Source organism: Staurois parvus, unplaced genomic scaffold, assembly GCF_062004578.1.
Source record: "Staurois parvus isolate SC_StPar_1 unplaced genomic scaffold, SC_StPar_1.0 ptg000980l, whole genome shotgun sequence".
NCBI classification, from domain to species: domain Eukaryota; kingdom Metazoa; phylum Chordata; class Amphibia; order Anura; family Ranidae; genus Staurois; species Staurois parvus.
The window spans coordinates 2,634,509-2,647,493 of NW_028318776.1; positions in this window are offsets into that span (position 1 = coordinate 2,634,509).

Sequence of the window (12,985 nt, forward strand, 5' to 3'; positions counted from 1 at the left end):
CAAACTTCTCCTACTATGACCCACCCTAGGTCAAGTCTTTGGGCATAGGGGGCATTAAAGGGCCCATTAATTTGTTGGCGTACCTTATGTACTTGTAGAATGTCTCTCCCAAGAAGTAGAAGAATAGAGGCATCTGTCTGGATAGCTGGAATAAGGTGAGATATTGAATTGAGATGAGGATGATGACGGGCTACTTCTGGTGAAGGAATCTCTGTTTTATCATCCGGTATCATATCACACTCTATCAAAATGGGAAGTGAGAGATGGACTCTCTTGTCAAGAGACTCAATAGTAAAGTCAGTAGCTCTTCTTCCTGAAGTTTCTATCATTCCTGCACATGTCTTTAGGGTGTATGGGATAGCACTTGATGTAATGTTGAAGGCATCGAAAAAGTCTGACCTTGCCAGTGACCTGTTACTCTGTTCATCCAGAACTACATACATCTTAACTGCCTTCTCCTTTTTCCCTGTGGGGTACACTGTTGCTAGGCAGATCTTGGCACATGAGCGTGGACTTGTACTGTCGCCACAGATTTCAGTGCATTTGGACATTACTGGGGTAGCTGAATTATCCTTTTGCTCCCTGCCCTCATCTTTCTGCTCTTCAGCGACCTCTAGTGGTTGATGCAATGTATCAGGGTGTAAAGCTGTGATGTGTCTGTTACTGCCACATTCTGAGCAATCCGCTTGTATTTTGCAGTCTTTTGCTACATGCTTAGTGGATCCACAACACTTGAAGCAGATGTCGTTTTGTCTAAGAAAGGCTATCCTTTCCTTGATGGGTTTACTTTTGAACCCTTTGCACTTGTTTAGAGGATGGGGCTTTTTATGAAGTGGGCAAAGTCTGTCAGGACCTTCAAAGGTGTTTACCTTGTAGCTGCTTGGACAGCCTGGGTCCTCAGAGGAAACCGTTGTCTTGTGGGCGATCATTGAAGTAATATTGTAGGATCTAAGTGGCTTTTCTGCCTTTGGCAGTTGACTGCTGGTGATGAAGGAAAAGCTGGGATCACACCGGATCCTTGCTTGCTGCTGTACAAATCTAGAAAACACAAAGAAAGGGGGGAAGGGGACATCATATTCTTCTTTGTATTTGGCTCCAACACTCACCCATTTTTCTTGCAGGTTGTGAGGTAGTTTCTCCACTATTGGCTTAGTACCGCTGGTGGTATCTAAATGTGCAAGTCCTCTTAAATAGCCTTCTTCTTTGGCACACTGGACTTCCCAAAGAATATCACCCAGCTCTTGCAGTTTCAAGTTGTCTTTGCTGTTTAGCTTGGGAAAAGACTCAAGTCTTTTCATTAGAGCAGCTTCAATTGCCTCTGGTGATCCATATCTTTCCTCTAGCCTTTGCCAAGCCATATCAAGTCCTGCTGGAGGGTTAAATATATGCACCCTGTGCATCCTTCTTGCATGTTCTGCTGACTCCGTCCCAAGCCATTTTATCATCAGGTCCAGCATCTCGGCTGCTGATAAGCCTAAGTCTTTGACTGCATACAGAAAAGAAGACTTCCATGCCCAGTAATTCTCAGGGCAGTCATCAAACTTGAGAAAGCCCGAATTAACCATTTCTTTACGGATAAGATATTTAGTGACATCTTGTGTACTCTGGTGTTTGGATTGCTGTACTAAGGATTCATTTTTAATCGCTCTGGTACTGCTGGCCTCATCGGTTTGTTTTCGTACGCTCAGGGGTTCTGCTGGTCTTGGTTTAGATTCAGCTGATTCTGGATTGGTTTGTTTTTGTACACTCAGGGATTCTGCTGGTCTTGCTTTAGATTCAGCTGACTCTGGATTAGGGAACTGTTTTGTTGCATTGCTGCTTGAATGTTCTTGGACATACTCCCTTGTGCGTTCTACTGAGGAGAGGGGTTTCTCAGGCACATATGGGCCTTCGTGGATAGACCCACTTCCATACCGTTCCATTTCGGCATAAGCTGCGGCCTCTGCTGCAGTGGCGGCGGCTGCACACTGCCGCTGAAGAATATGCAACTTTGCTTCTTGTTCTGATTTTTCTTTTATAATGGCAGCCTCTGCTGCTGCAGCGGCGGCTTCTTTCTCAGCAATTTCCTTCATAACGGTGGCCTCTTTCTCAGCGAATTCTAGCTGAACATGAGCTGCCTCTGCTTTGGCGCGAACTCTGGCTAAAAGGGCACTTGCTGATGAAATCTGACTGGACCTTGCTGATCTAGATGAGTGTGAGCGTGTATCATCTTGCTGGACACTTGGCATGCTCTCCCTGCCTTGATGTGTCCCGGGTGGCTGATCTTCAGCCTTATACTGTCTTCCTGATCTTAGACTCATTCTGTCTGTGCAGTGACTCCTATCTCCAGGCTTGTTGCGCTTCACCTTTTCACTGTTCCGTTCTCAAAACACTGACTATGTGTGGCTCTAAACGGACAGCTAAACCCTTGTCAGAATCTCCAGCAAACAGAAGCCCACTGCTTGTGTTGTCTACCAAAGAATCCAACTTTATTTTACAGGTGAAACTGAAACACAATATAATAACAGCATATCAGTATACATAGAATAACTAGTGTAACATAAATGACAGATGACACAGAAGAAAGGCACTTACAGGTGATGATGTCTCAAGCCCCTTGGGAGAGAAGCAAGCACACTGCATCCACAGTTAATAGAAGTCTAAAATGGCTGACGAGCTTCCTAAACCAAGAGTCATTTCCTGTCTGAGAGCTTACATATCCAGAGGAGAACTGCCATACATGTTTGCCACTAGATGGCAGTGGTACACTACATGTCCCATATAAGTAACTTTAATTCAATTAGCCTGTGAAGGCAACACAAAGGGTATTGACAAGAAAGATGAATATGTTACTATACTGGAACTAGTATGTAGTCTGGAAATCAGAGACAAGCATACTTTTCATAAATCTCTTTAGTGAAAAGGAGCTCGGTAACAGCAGTGCAATACTAAACACATAATTAGTTAGTACTGTGGACTTTCCGAGGTAACAACAGCCAAAGCAGGCTTGTGACTTGTCCTAATATGTTCACATTTCACCAAAAAAGGTAACCAATAATTGGTTATCTGGGTGATTGTTCAATATTCCAATTGCTACAGGTTTCCATAAGTGAATCAATCTGTTGCTTTATTGGCTAATGATTGATGTGGGTTAAAACACGTCATTGTTTTGTGCAACACATTTGCACAAATTAATGCTTAATAAAAATATGAAATTGAAAATGCTAAAGGGCTGAAAAATATAGATGGGTTTACATGTTTTCAGTGCAACTTGTGATCACAATTGCCTATCCGGCATATGTTTCTTGAAGGTATTTTGCTTTGTGCCTTGATCTCATCCCCAGTGGTACAGGTTTGGAGATTAGGACGCCTGTTCCCTACAGGCAAGAACATCTGTGTGTAGCATCTGCTGATTCTGCTTTAGTGCTGATAGTTCCAGGCCTATTTGCATATTTATTGACAGCATTCCAATTTAAGGAGCAAAGAAAACTAATTGGTATATATCATCTTCTTATGTATTCAAATATTTGATCTATCTTTTATTTTTATCCACTTTTGTAATGTAAAAAGCCACATAACTTGTCCTGAAAGCAGAATTCATTGCATGAAACAAAACATGTGTGCTAATGATCCTCATTTTATTTGCTCCTCTGATTTAATTAATGTTCCTGAGATCAGAACTTGTTAACAGTTACCGCTCAGCGAACACAAGTAGATGTGTTTGTACATCTGGTCACCACCAGGTGGATTGAATCTAAATATACACTTTTTGCTTCTTTTACTATTTAGTGTTGTCTATTTTAGCTGAAGATATACAGTATTTCCCTTTTGAATTTAATTTAACAGTGGAATTGAAAGATAAAAGTTATAATTTTAATTAAAAGTGCCAAGTCCTGCAGGATTTTAAGGTTTTTATGCTACTTTAATGCTATTAGTCCTGAATTCAATAAGGATTAACATCCAGCTCATTACCAGGCTATGTTGTACATGTCCTAAGCACACTTACTTGGCAATAAAGTCCCAAAGAAATCATTTTCAGGGTTGGCTGTATCCTCAGGGTAGAATAAAGAATGGAAGCCAGTCAATGGAAAGATGAACTTAGAACAGTTCATTTGTAGATGGCATAGAGAATAGAAAGGAGGGTGAAGGGAGCACAGTTGTGTTCCATAACACAGATTTCAATCTTCTGCCCATTTTTCTAGAAACTCTCTATCTGCTCTCAAAAGCTATGCTGGCCGGTAAACACTCACACAGCTTGGTTCCTTGGAGATAAATGTTATAGTATTTTGAGAATGGTGTATCATGGCAGGAGAGATGTAAATGTTAATGTGTAGATTGCCCACTCAGCCATTCACTCACCATCTTCTTGGGGGGAACAACTGCAGCTGTGTCCTCTAGGCCAGACATCCTATCCTATCCAACAGCTAGAATCTATAGGATTCCCCCCAGGAAAGAAGACTCCATAAACTTCCAACCCCTAGGCCACAAATCCAGTGGTGGTTACAGCAGCATCCTCTCAGGGGCCAAGGCCAAGGCTATAATGAAAAGACACAGGCAGAAAGTGTTGCAAATATATTTCACCTTCCCAGCACACATCACTAAGCCCTCAAATCCCACATACTCAAGATAATTGAGTTTAACCAATAAAAAAAAAAAATAATCATTCAACTAAAAACTTTCATACACATAACCCTTTACCCACAGTTGATCAATTAAGGAAAAACGTTATGGTCAAATTTTCTCCTACAGAGGAACAATCATTCCTTATCCCCTAAGGAATCAAATATTCAAATATTCCCTGGATCAATAATTTCTGGTATTATTAGTTATATTAGCCAGTTACTGTATATTCAGTACACTTAGAAATTTTCACAGCTCTTACTGTGAAAAAGCCTTTCTGTATGTGGAGGTTAAACCTATTTTACTTTAGATGCTAAGGGGTTGACTAAAGACAAAATAGACTGTTCACTTTCCAGAGGAATTTTCAGTTCGCAAGGGAGTTTTTGCACCAGATACAAGCAATTTTTTTTTTCATTTTTCTTGCACATGTTCAAATATTTTTTGCAAAGTGAATGTTCACCACATTTCTAAAGTGAAAATTCCCTTGCAAAGAGAACAGCCCATTTGTCTTTAGTAAATCTAAAAAAATGACTCCTTTGGCCTTGCAATGACCTTAAAGTGGTTGTAAAGGCTTAAAGTTTTTTAACCTTCATGCATTCTATGCATGAAGGTAAAAAAACCTTCTCTGTGTAGCAGCCCCCCTAATACTCACCTAAGCCCCCTCTCAATCCAGCGATGTGCACTGGAGACTTGGCAATCCCGATACTCCCTCACCCGCTGCTGTCAATCACTGTCAGTCAGCCAATGAGAAGAGAGATACAGCAGGGCCAAGCCGTGGCTCCATATCTGAATGGACACACAGAGCAGTGGGTGCCCCCATAGCAAACTGCTTGCTGTGGGGGCACCCAACAGGAGGGGGGACCAGGAGCGCCAGCAGAGGACCCGAGAAGAGGAGCATCGGGGCTGCTCTGTGCAAAACAATTGCAGAGAGCAGGTAAGTATGATGTGTTTGTTTTTTTTTTTATTTAGGCCTTTAATACTACTTTAAAGTGAATAACTGCACCAAGTTCAATATATGGATTATTTATGTATTTATACATACACTGTAAATACATTTAGACATGTATTTATACATAGTGATTATATCCCCTTAAAAGCCTTTTCTCAAGCGAGAATAAATTCAGTTTAGCTAAACTTTTTTCCTAGCTGAGGCCAGTTTTATCAGTTCAGTGTCCCTTCTCTGCACTCTCTCCATGTCCCCAATATCTTTTTTGGTGTCCAAAACAGAACTGCTTATTCCAGATGAGGTATTACTAATGTTTCGTACAGGGACAGAATTATGTCTCTCTCTCTTTCTAGAGCCACTACCTCTTTTATTACAAGAAAGTATATTTCTTGCTTTAGAAACTGCAACTTGACATTGTATGCTATTGTTACAGCATGCTACTGTTTATCAGTGATCTGAGTGTATGACAAAGATGCAGCCTGAAGTATCTGTATCAAAGAGGAGAGCACATGTTGCTCACATGCCTTCCAAGTTTAATGTGTTAAACAGAAATGGATCACATTATACAGATAATTACTTTTTTTATAGTGGCAGTGCAGGCCACATGGAAAAATGCATCAATTTGTATTATAGCAGTACCATTACTAACATATAGGATACTAAATAGAGAAAGTGAATGTCAGAACCTAATTAACCTTTATCAAAGAGGAGAGCACAAAACACATGTTGCTTACCTACATTCCAAGTTTAATGTGGTATTAGTGTTCTGAAGTCACACTACAAATCATTAGAGCTCCCTCTAGCCTATTAATAGCATTACTGGGAGGTTTACTCATCTATTTGCTACACTATAATTAAAGGATAAGTTCAACTTTTGACAAAAAATAATAAATTCACATTTTTGTGCAGGTAAATGTGAAAGTGTTAAGTAGTTAAAGTGATTAAGCATGTGATTAAGCAATGTTGTGTTTGTTCTTGTAGTTAAAGTTTCAGCAGGATTGTGATAAATGATAATCTCTTCTGCAATCTATTAACCTAGGTGTGCACGTTTCCTTCCATAATAATATTATTGTCAAGCTGCTGATCAGAGCATTAATCAGATGAAAGCCTAAACAAATGATTTTCATCTGTAACAGCAGAATGCTACAATAAATAGCAATGTAATTTGCTTTTTTTCTGGGTGTATTACCCTTTTCAAAAAAAACATTAGCTTTGGGCATTTAATAAATCAAATTTCAGTTAATGTTTCCTTTTTTGCAAGCAGAGAATACAAATTATTAGGTAAAAAATGTAAAGCTTATTTGATTTAAAAAAATCAACTTTTAGTCATAACAGCAAACATGTTGTTTTGAATGTTTAAAAATGTACGTTTATATATGAAAATTTAAAAAAAAGAATGTAGTAGTAAATGCAGTACAAGATGAGAGGGCACAGGTAGATACAGTGCTCAGAACTATAAATTATTTGACTTATGTTATAAAGCGTTGTATAAGGCTTCCTTCAGGGAAGCATCACTTGTCTAGTTAAAGACCCTACTATTTTACCATACATAATAATTTTATTATTATAGTGACTATAGTGAGCAATATCAATCCGTTAGTCTTAGTGCAGAATACTTGGTGCTGTTAAACTTTGTTTCAGAACTTTCAGAGCAGAGGGTGCACTTCACCCTAAGGCCCCTTCCACACAGACGTTACGATTGGAACCTCTATTTTTCTCTATGGAGTGGCGGGTATAAACAGACATATGTCCGTTTACACTCACCGACATCTAATCTGATCCGATCCACCAAAAAGAGAAGGACTGGATGGGATGGCAGTCGGATAGAAATGGACAGGTGGTCCGTTTCCATCCGACCGCCTATAGAGGACAGCAGGCTATGTCTGTGTCAGCTCTGCAGCAGCAGAGCAGACACGGACCTGTCATTATTATTATTATATAGTATTTATATAGCGGCAAAGGGTTTGCTCAGCGCTGTACAATAGCAGGGTGACAGAACATGAGACAGGACAGAAACAATACAATACACGAGGGGTTCGAGGGCCCTGCTCTTTCGAGCTTGCAATCTAGGAGGGAGGGGAAGTGGAACAAGAGGAAATGGTTTTGGGGAATGAAGTGGTAGGAGGAGTGGCGGAGGTCAGTTGTTAGGTGAGGGTGGGGTAGGCCTCCCTGAAGAGATGGGTTTTCAGGGTGCACCTGAAGGTGATGAGGGTAGGTGACAGTCTAATGGATTGGGGTAGGGAATTCCAGAGGATGGGGGAGGTCCTGGAGAAATCCTGCAATCGGGCGTGGGAGGAGGAGACCAGGGAGCTAGAGAGTAGGAGGTCCTGTGAGGAGCGAAGGGCACGGGTAGGGTGGTATTTAGGTATCAGGTCGGTTAGGTAGTTTGGGGCGGCATTGTGAATGGCTTTGTAGGTCAGGGTTAGCAGTTTGAATTTGATGCATTGGGCAATCGGGAGCCAGTAAAGGGATTGGCAGAGGGGGGTGGCAGATGTGGAGTGGTTGGTGAGATGGATGAGTCTAACCGCTGAGTTCAAGATCGACTGGAGTGGGGATAGCGTTCGGTTGGGTAGGCCAGTGAGGAGGGAGTTGCAGTAGTCCAGGCGTGAGATGATGAGGGAGTGTACGAGTTGTTTGGTAGTGTCCGGGGTGAGGAATGTATGTATCTTGGAGATGTTGTGGAGGTGGAGTCTGCATGATCTTGAAAGCAATTGGAGGTGGGGTAGGAAGGAGAGGTGGGAGTCCAGGGTAACACCCAGGATTTTGGCATGTGGGGTGGGAGTGATGGTGGCGTTGTTAGTAGTGATGGAGAGGATGGGGGCGGGGCGCGGGGTGGGGGGAAAACCAGGAGCTCGGTTTTGGACAGGTTAAGTTTGAGGAAGTGGAGCGACATCCAGTCATATATGTCATTTAGGTGGTGGGCGATGCGTGCGGAGAGTGAGGGGGTGATGTGGGGGGTGGAGAGGTAAATTTGTGTGTCGTCAGCATAGAGGTGGTAATTGAAGCCGTGGGAGTGTATTAGTTTGCCAAGGGAGGAGGTGTAGATAGAGAAGAGGAGGGGTCCGAGGACAGAGCCTTGAGGGACCCCAACAGAGAGGGGGAGGGAGGGGGAGGTGGCAGTGTTATAGGTGACGCTGAAGGAGCGTTGGGAAAGGTAGGAGGAGAACCAGGAGAGAGCAGCATCCCTGATGCCAAGGGAGTGCAGCTTAGCATGCGCTTGCTCAGTAGGGGATCAACAGAGAGATCCCCTGCTGAGCAAGCGGATCTGCTGATGGGTCTGCCCCATGTGAAAGGGGCCTAACACTCTATTAGGCCCTAACACCAATGCAGTGTTTCTCAACTCCAGTCCTCATGGACCCCCAACAGGTCATGTTTTCAGGATTTCCATTATTTTGCACAGGTGATTTGATCAGTTTCACTGCCTTAGTAATTACCACAGCTGTTTCATCTGAGGGAAATCCTGAAAACATGACCTGTTGGGGGTCCATGAGGACTGGAGTTGAGAAACAATGCATTAATGCTTCCTATAACCCTAAAACTGAACTTACAGTGAACGCTTGCAGTTAAATTTGAGAAAATTTAACATATGTTTATGTGTTCCTATTCACACAGAATACCTAAATTGTTTAAAAAAAAAAAAAAAATTCTTATCTTTTAGATGTTAGCTTCAGTGGTGTATTTAAGTTTTGTGCTGCCATAGGCAACATAAAAATAGGCGCCCCCCGCGGAGAGAGCCTGACATTGACCAACAACCCCCCCCCCCAAGAAAGTCTTCCACTAACACACATCCCCCCCTGCCCGGTGAGAGAGAGAAAGACACATACCTTCATAGCTCCGGATATCCCCGGGAATGAGAGTTGGGCTCTGCATACACCATCAAGCAGCCCGCAGCCTCTCTCGGATCCCACCTGGTCCCCATGCCGCAAGTGTCCCTTCACTGCTGCCCCCCCCCCTGAAAAATGCCACCCTAGGCAAATGCCTTGTTTGCCTTGTGGTAAATACGCCCCTGGTTAGCTTAGCAAAATCTGTCCCAATAGCTGAGCTGAGTACTGACTGAGTCCAGTTGTCTTTAACATACAATGAAGAAGCCAAGCTCCTAAACCTTTAATTCTTTGCTAAGACAGTGGTCAAACCTAGTACAATTGATGTGATTATATCTGTCTGCAAAGTACAGATAGGGTTAATTGTGCCACACACAGTTTCCCAGCCCTCCTCATAACAAAGAAAACCAAGTAGAATTTTCCTTCCATCCTGTTCCGCCAGTACTCAAATATACTGCCTCACTGAAGTGGGTCATCTTTTGAAAGGCTGCACATATGCGTAAATGTGTTTGTGCTGGTAGAACGCTGTACAGTACACCCCCAGCAAAGAGACCGGACTCTCACTGAAAGTCCTGGATCTTGTACGAACGACTGGAAACTGGGAGGAACCTGATCATTGTGATAGCCTCTAATTGGGTATCACAGTGCTCAGTCACTGTACAGCCCACCCCTGTATTTTTTTCTCCTCTGAATGAAAAGATACATTAGGGTTTATTCACTAGAGCTGTAGAGTGGAAAATCAGGATCACTTCAGCATAGAAACCAATCAGCTTCTACCTTCAGCTTGTTCAATTAAATTTTGGCAATAAAACCTGGAAGCTGATTGGTTTTTATGCAGAAGTGAGCCTGATTTATGACTCTCCAGCTTTTGTAAATAAACCCCATTACATCTATTTCTCCCTGCAAGAGGAGAAAAACCTAAACAAGCAAAAGTGTGTGAAAAAAAGATAGAAATAAAAATTTAAGATAAAATAGCTAGATCACTATTTGGCCTAGGTCAGTTTTAAAGTTGGGGTCCAGGTCTGGGTTAAAGGTCAAGGTTAGTGTCAAGGTTCAATGACAAAGGGTACAGTCAAAGGTCAAAGTCAGGGTATTTTAGGTAGAGTTTAAAAAAAAAATTTAAATTAGCATCAGTGTCAGCGTGTTTTAGTAAAATGTGTGTTTCTGGGCCGCATTACTAGTACAATCAACAAATAATATACACACATGTGATATCGCTGCAATTTTCAGGAGAATTTATTTTATTTAATATATAAATATATTTAATTGGTGGTGGGTTATGGTTATAGCAAGAAATACACAGCTACATTTTTTTTAAAAATGATATTTTTTACTATTTTCTGCAAGTTTTGCATTTGATAATGAAAACAAATTAGGAGATATTCATTACAATTACCAAATGAAAGTCCAATTTGTCCTGAAAAAAAAAAGATGTAATCCACCTGGATACACTAAGTAGTTGTGATGATATGTTCAGTTTTACTAACGTGTCAAAGATGAAAAACTGTGTTCAGGTGTTTTGGTTTACCCTCCATCATGAAGGGATAATACATGTTAGGTGAATAGGGACATGCAACAAATATAAAGTACATATTATCCTAATTTGGTTACAAACATGGAAATATCCGTTAACCCATTGTTTTCATACTCTATTCTCTTGTACCAGGAAGACTTTTTTTCCCATACCAAAAGATAGCAGTACTGGGTTTGTGGCATTAGATTCTGTCCCCAGCATCACAGTGCTAGGTTCCTGGTGTATTAATCAAATTATAATCTGCCTGCCTGGGCCTTTAACATGTCTTTGATAGACCTTGTTTGTCTGATGGCTTTCACCCTGGTGACACAGTGGTTCCTGTATTTATATGAATCTAGGTGTAATTTTTATAAGTTTGTATCCAGTTCGGCTTTCTTTCAACAAACCCTGAAATATACAGCCAGGTAAATTAGATTTATCCTGTACCCTCCCAAGCTATTTCAGATCTGTGCTACCATTTATTTGCAACCCACCTCATATGGAACTGCTAAAACAGTATTTGCCACAGTTCCCAGTTTCAATAGCTGATGGTTATAGCTAGAGATGAGCGAATCGAAGTATCCGAAGTGGAATTCGAGTCGAATATCGGAAAAATTTCGAAATTTTTCCGAAAATGGCGGCTGACATGTGCGGCGACGGAGCGGGGATGTCGGGGAAGGCGCGCAGACAAGGCGCGCTGCCCCATAATGCATTCCTCAACGACATGTGATCGCATCAGCCAATCAGCAGCCAGCCAGCCAGCACTGTGTAATGGTCGAGGTATATATAGCGGCCATTTTGGAAATCTTCATTTGCCTGCAGTCATTGAACAGAGGCAGACCGCTCTGTACTAGGGACAGGGACAGAGTTAGGGCCACAGAAACGAGAATTGGGGACAGAGAGAAGTTACTTAGGGACAGAGAACCATTACTCAGGGACACAGACTTGTTAATGAGGGCCACAGAATCGTTATTTAGGGACAAAGAAACGCTAGTTAGGGCCACAGAATTCATACTCAGGGACAGACAGAATTGTTACTCAGTGCCAGAGAATTGTTACTTAGGGCCACAGAAACGTTATTAGGGCCACAGAATTTTTACTCAGGGACAGACAGAATTGTTACTGAGTGCCAGAGAATTGTTACTCAGGGACAGACAGAATTGTTACTGAGTGCCAGAGAATTCTTACTCAGGGCCACAGAATTCATTCTCAGGGACAGACAGAATTGTTACTCAGGGACAGACAGAATTGTTACTGAGTGCCAGAGAATTGTTACTCAGGGACAGACAGAATTGTTACTGAGTGCCAGAGAATTGTTACTCAGGGACAGACAGAATTGTTACTGAGTGCCAGAGAATTGTTACTCAGGGACAGACAGAATTGTTACTGAGTGCCAGAGAATTGTTACTCAGGGACAGACAGAATTGTTACTGAGTGCCAGAGAATTGTTACTCAGGGACAGACAGAATTGTTACTTGCACAGACACAGAATTGTTACTCGCACAGACACAGAATTGTTACTCAGGGCCACAGAATTCATACTCAGGGACAGACAGAATTGTTACTGAGTGCCAGAGAATTGTTACTCAGGGACAGACAGAATTGTTACTGAGTGCCAGAGAATTGTTACTCGCACAGACACAAAATTGTTACTTGCACAGACACAGAATTGTTACTCGCACAGACACAGAATTGTTACTCAGGGCCACAGAATTCATACTCAGGGACAGACAGAATTGTTACTGAGCGCCAGAGAATTGTTACTCAGGGACAGACAGAATTGTTACTGAGTGCCAGAGAATTGTTACTCAGGGACAGACAGAATTGTTACTGAGTGCCAGAGAATTGTTACTCAGGGACAGACAGAATTGTTACTGAGTGCCAGAGAATTGTTACTCAGGGACAGACAGAATTGTTACTGAGTGCCAGAGAATTGTTACTCGCACAGACACAAAATTGTTACTTGCACAGACACAGAATTGTTACTCGCACAGACACAGAATTGTTACTCAGGGCCACAGAATTCATACTCAGGGACAGACAGAATTGTTACTGAGTGCCAGAGAATTGTTACTCAGGGACAGACAGAATTGTTACTGAGTGCCA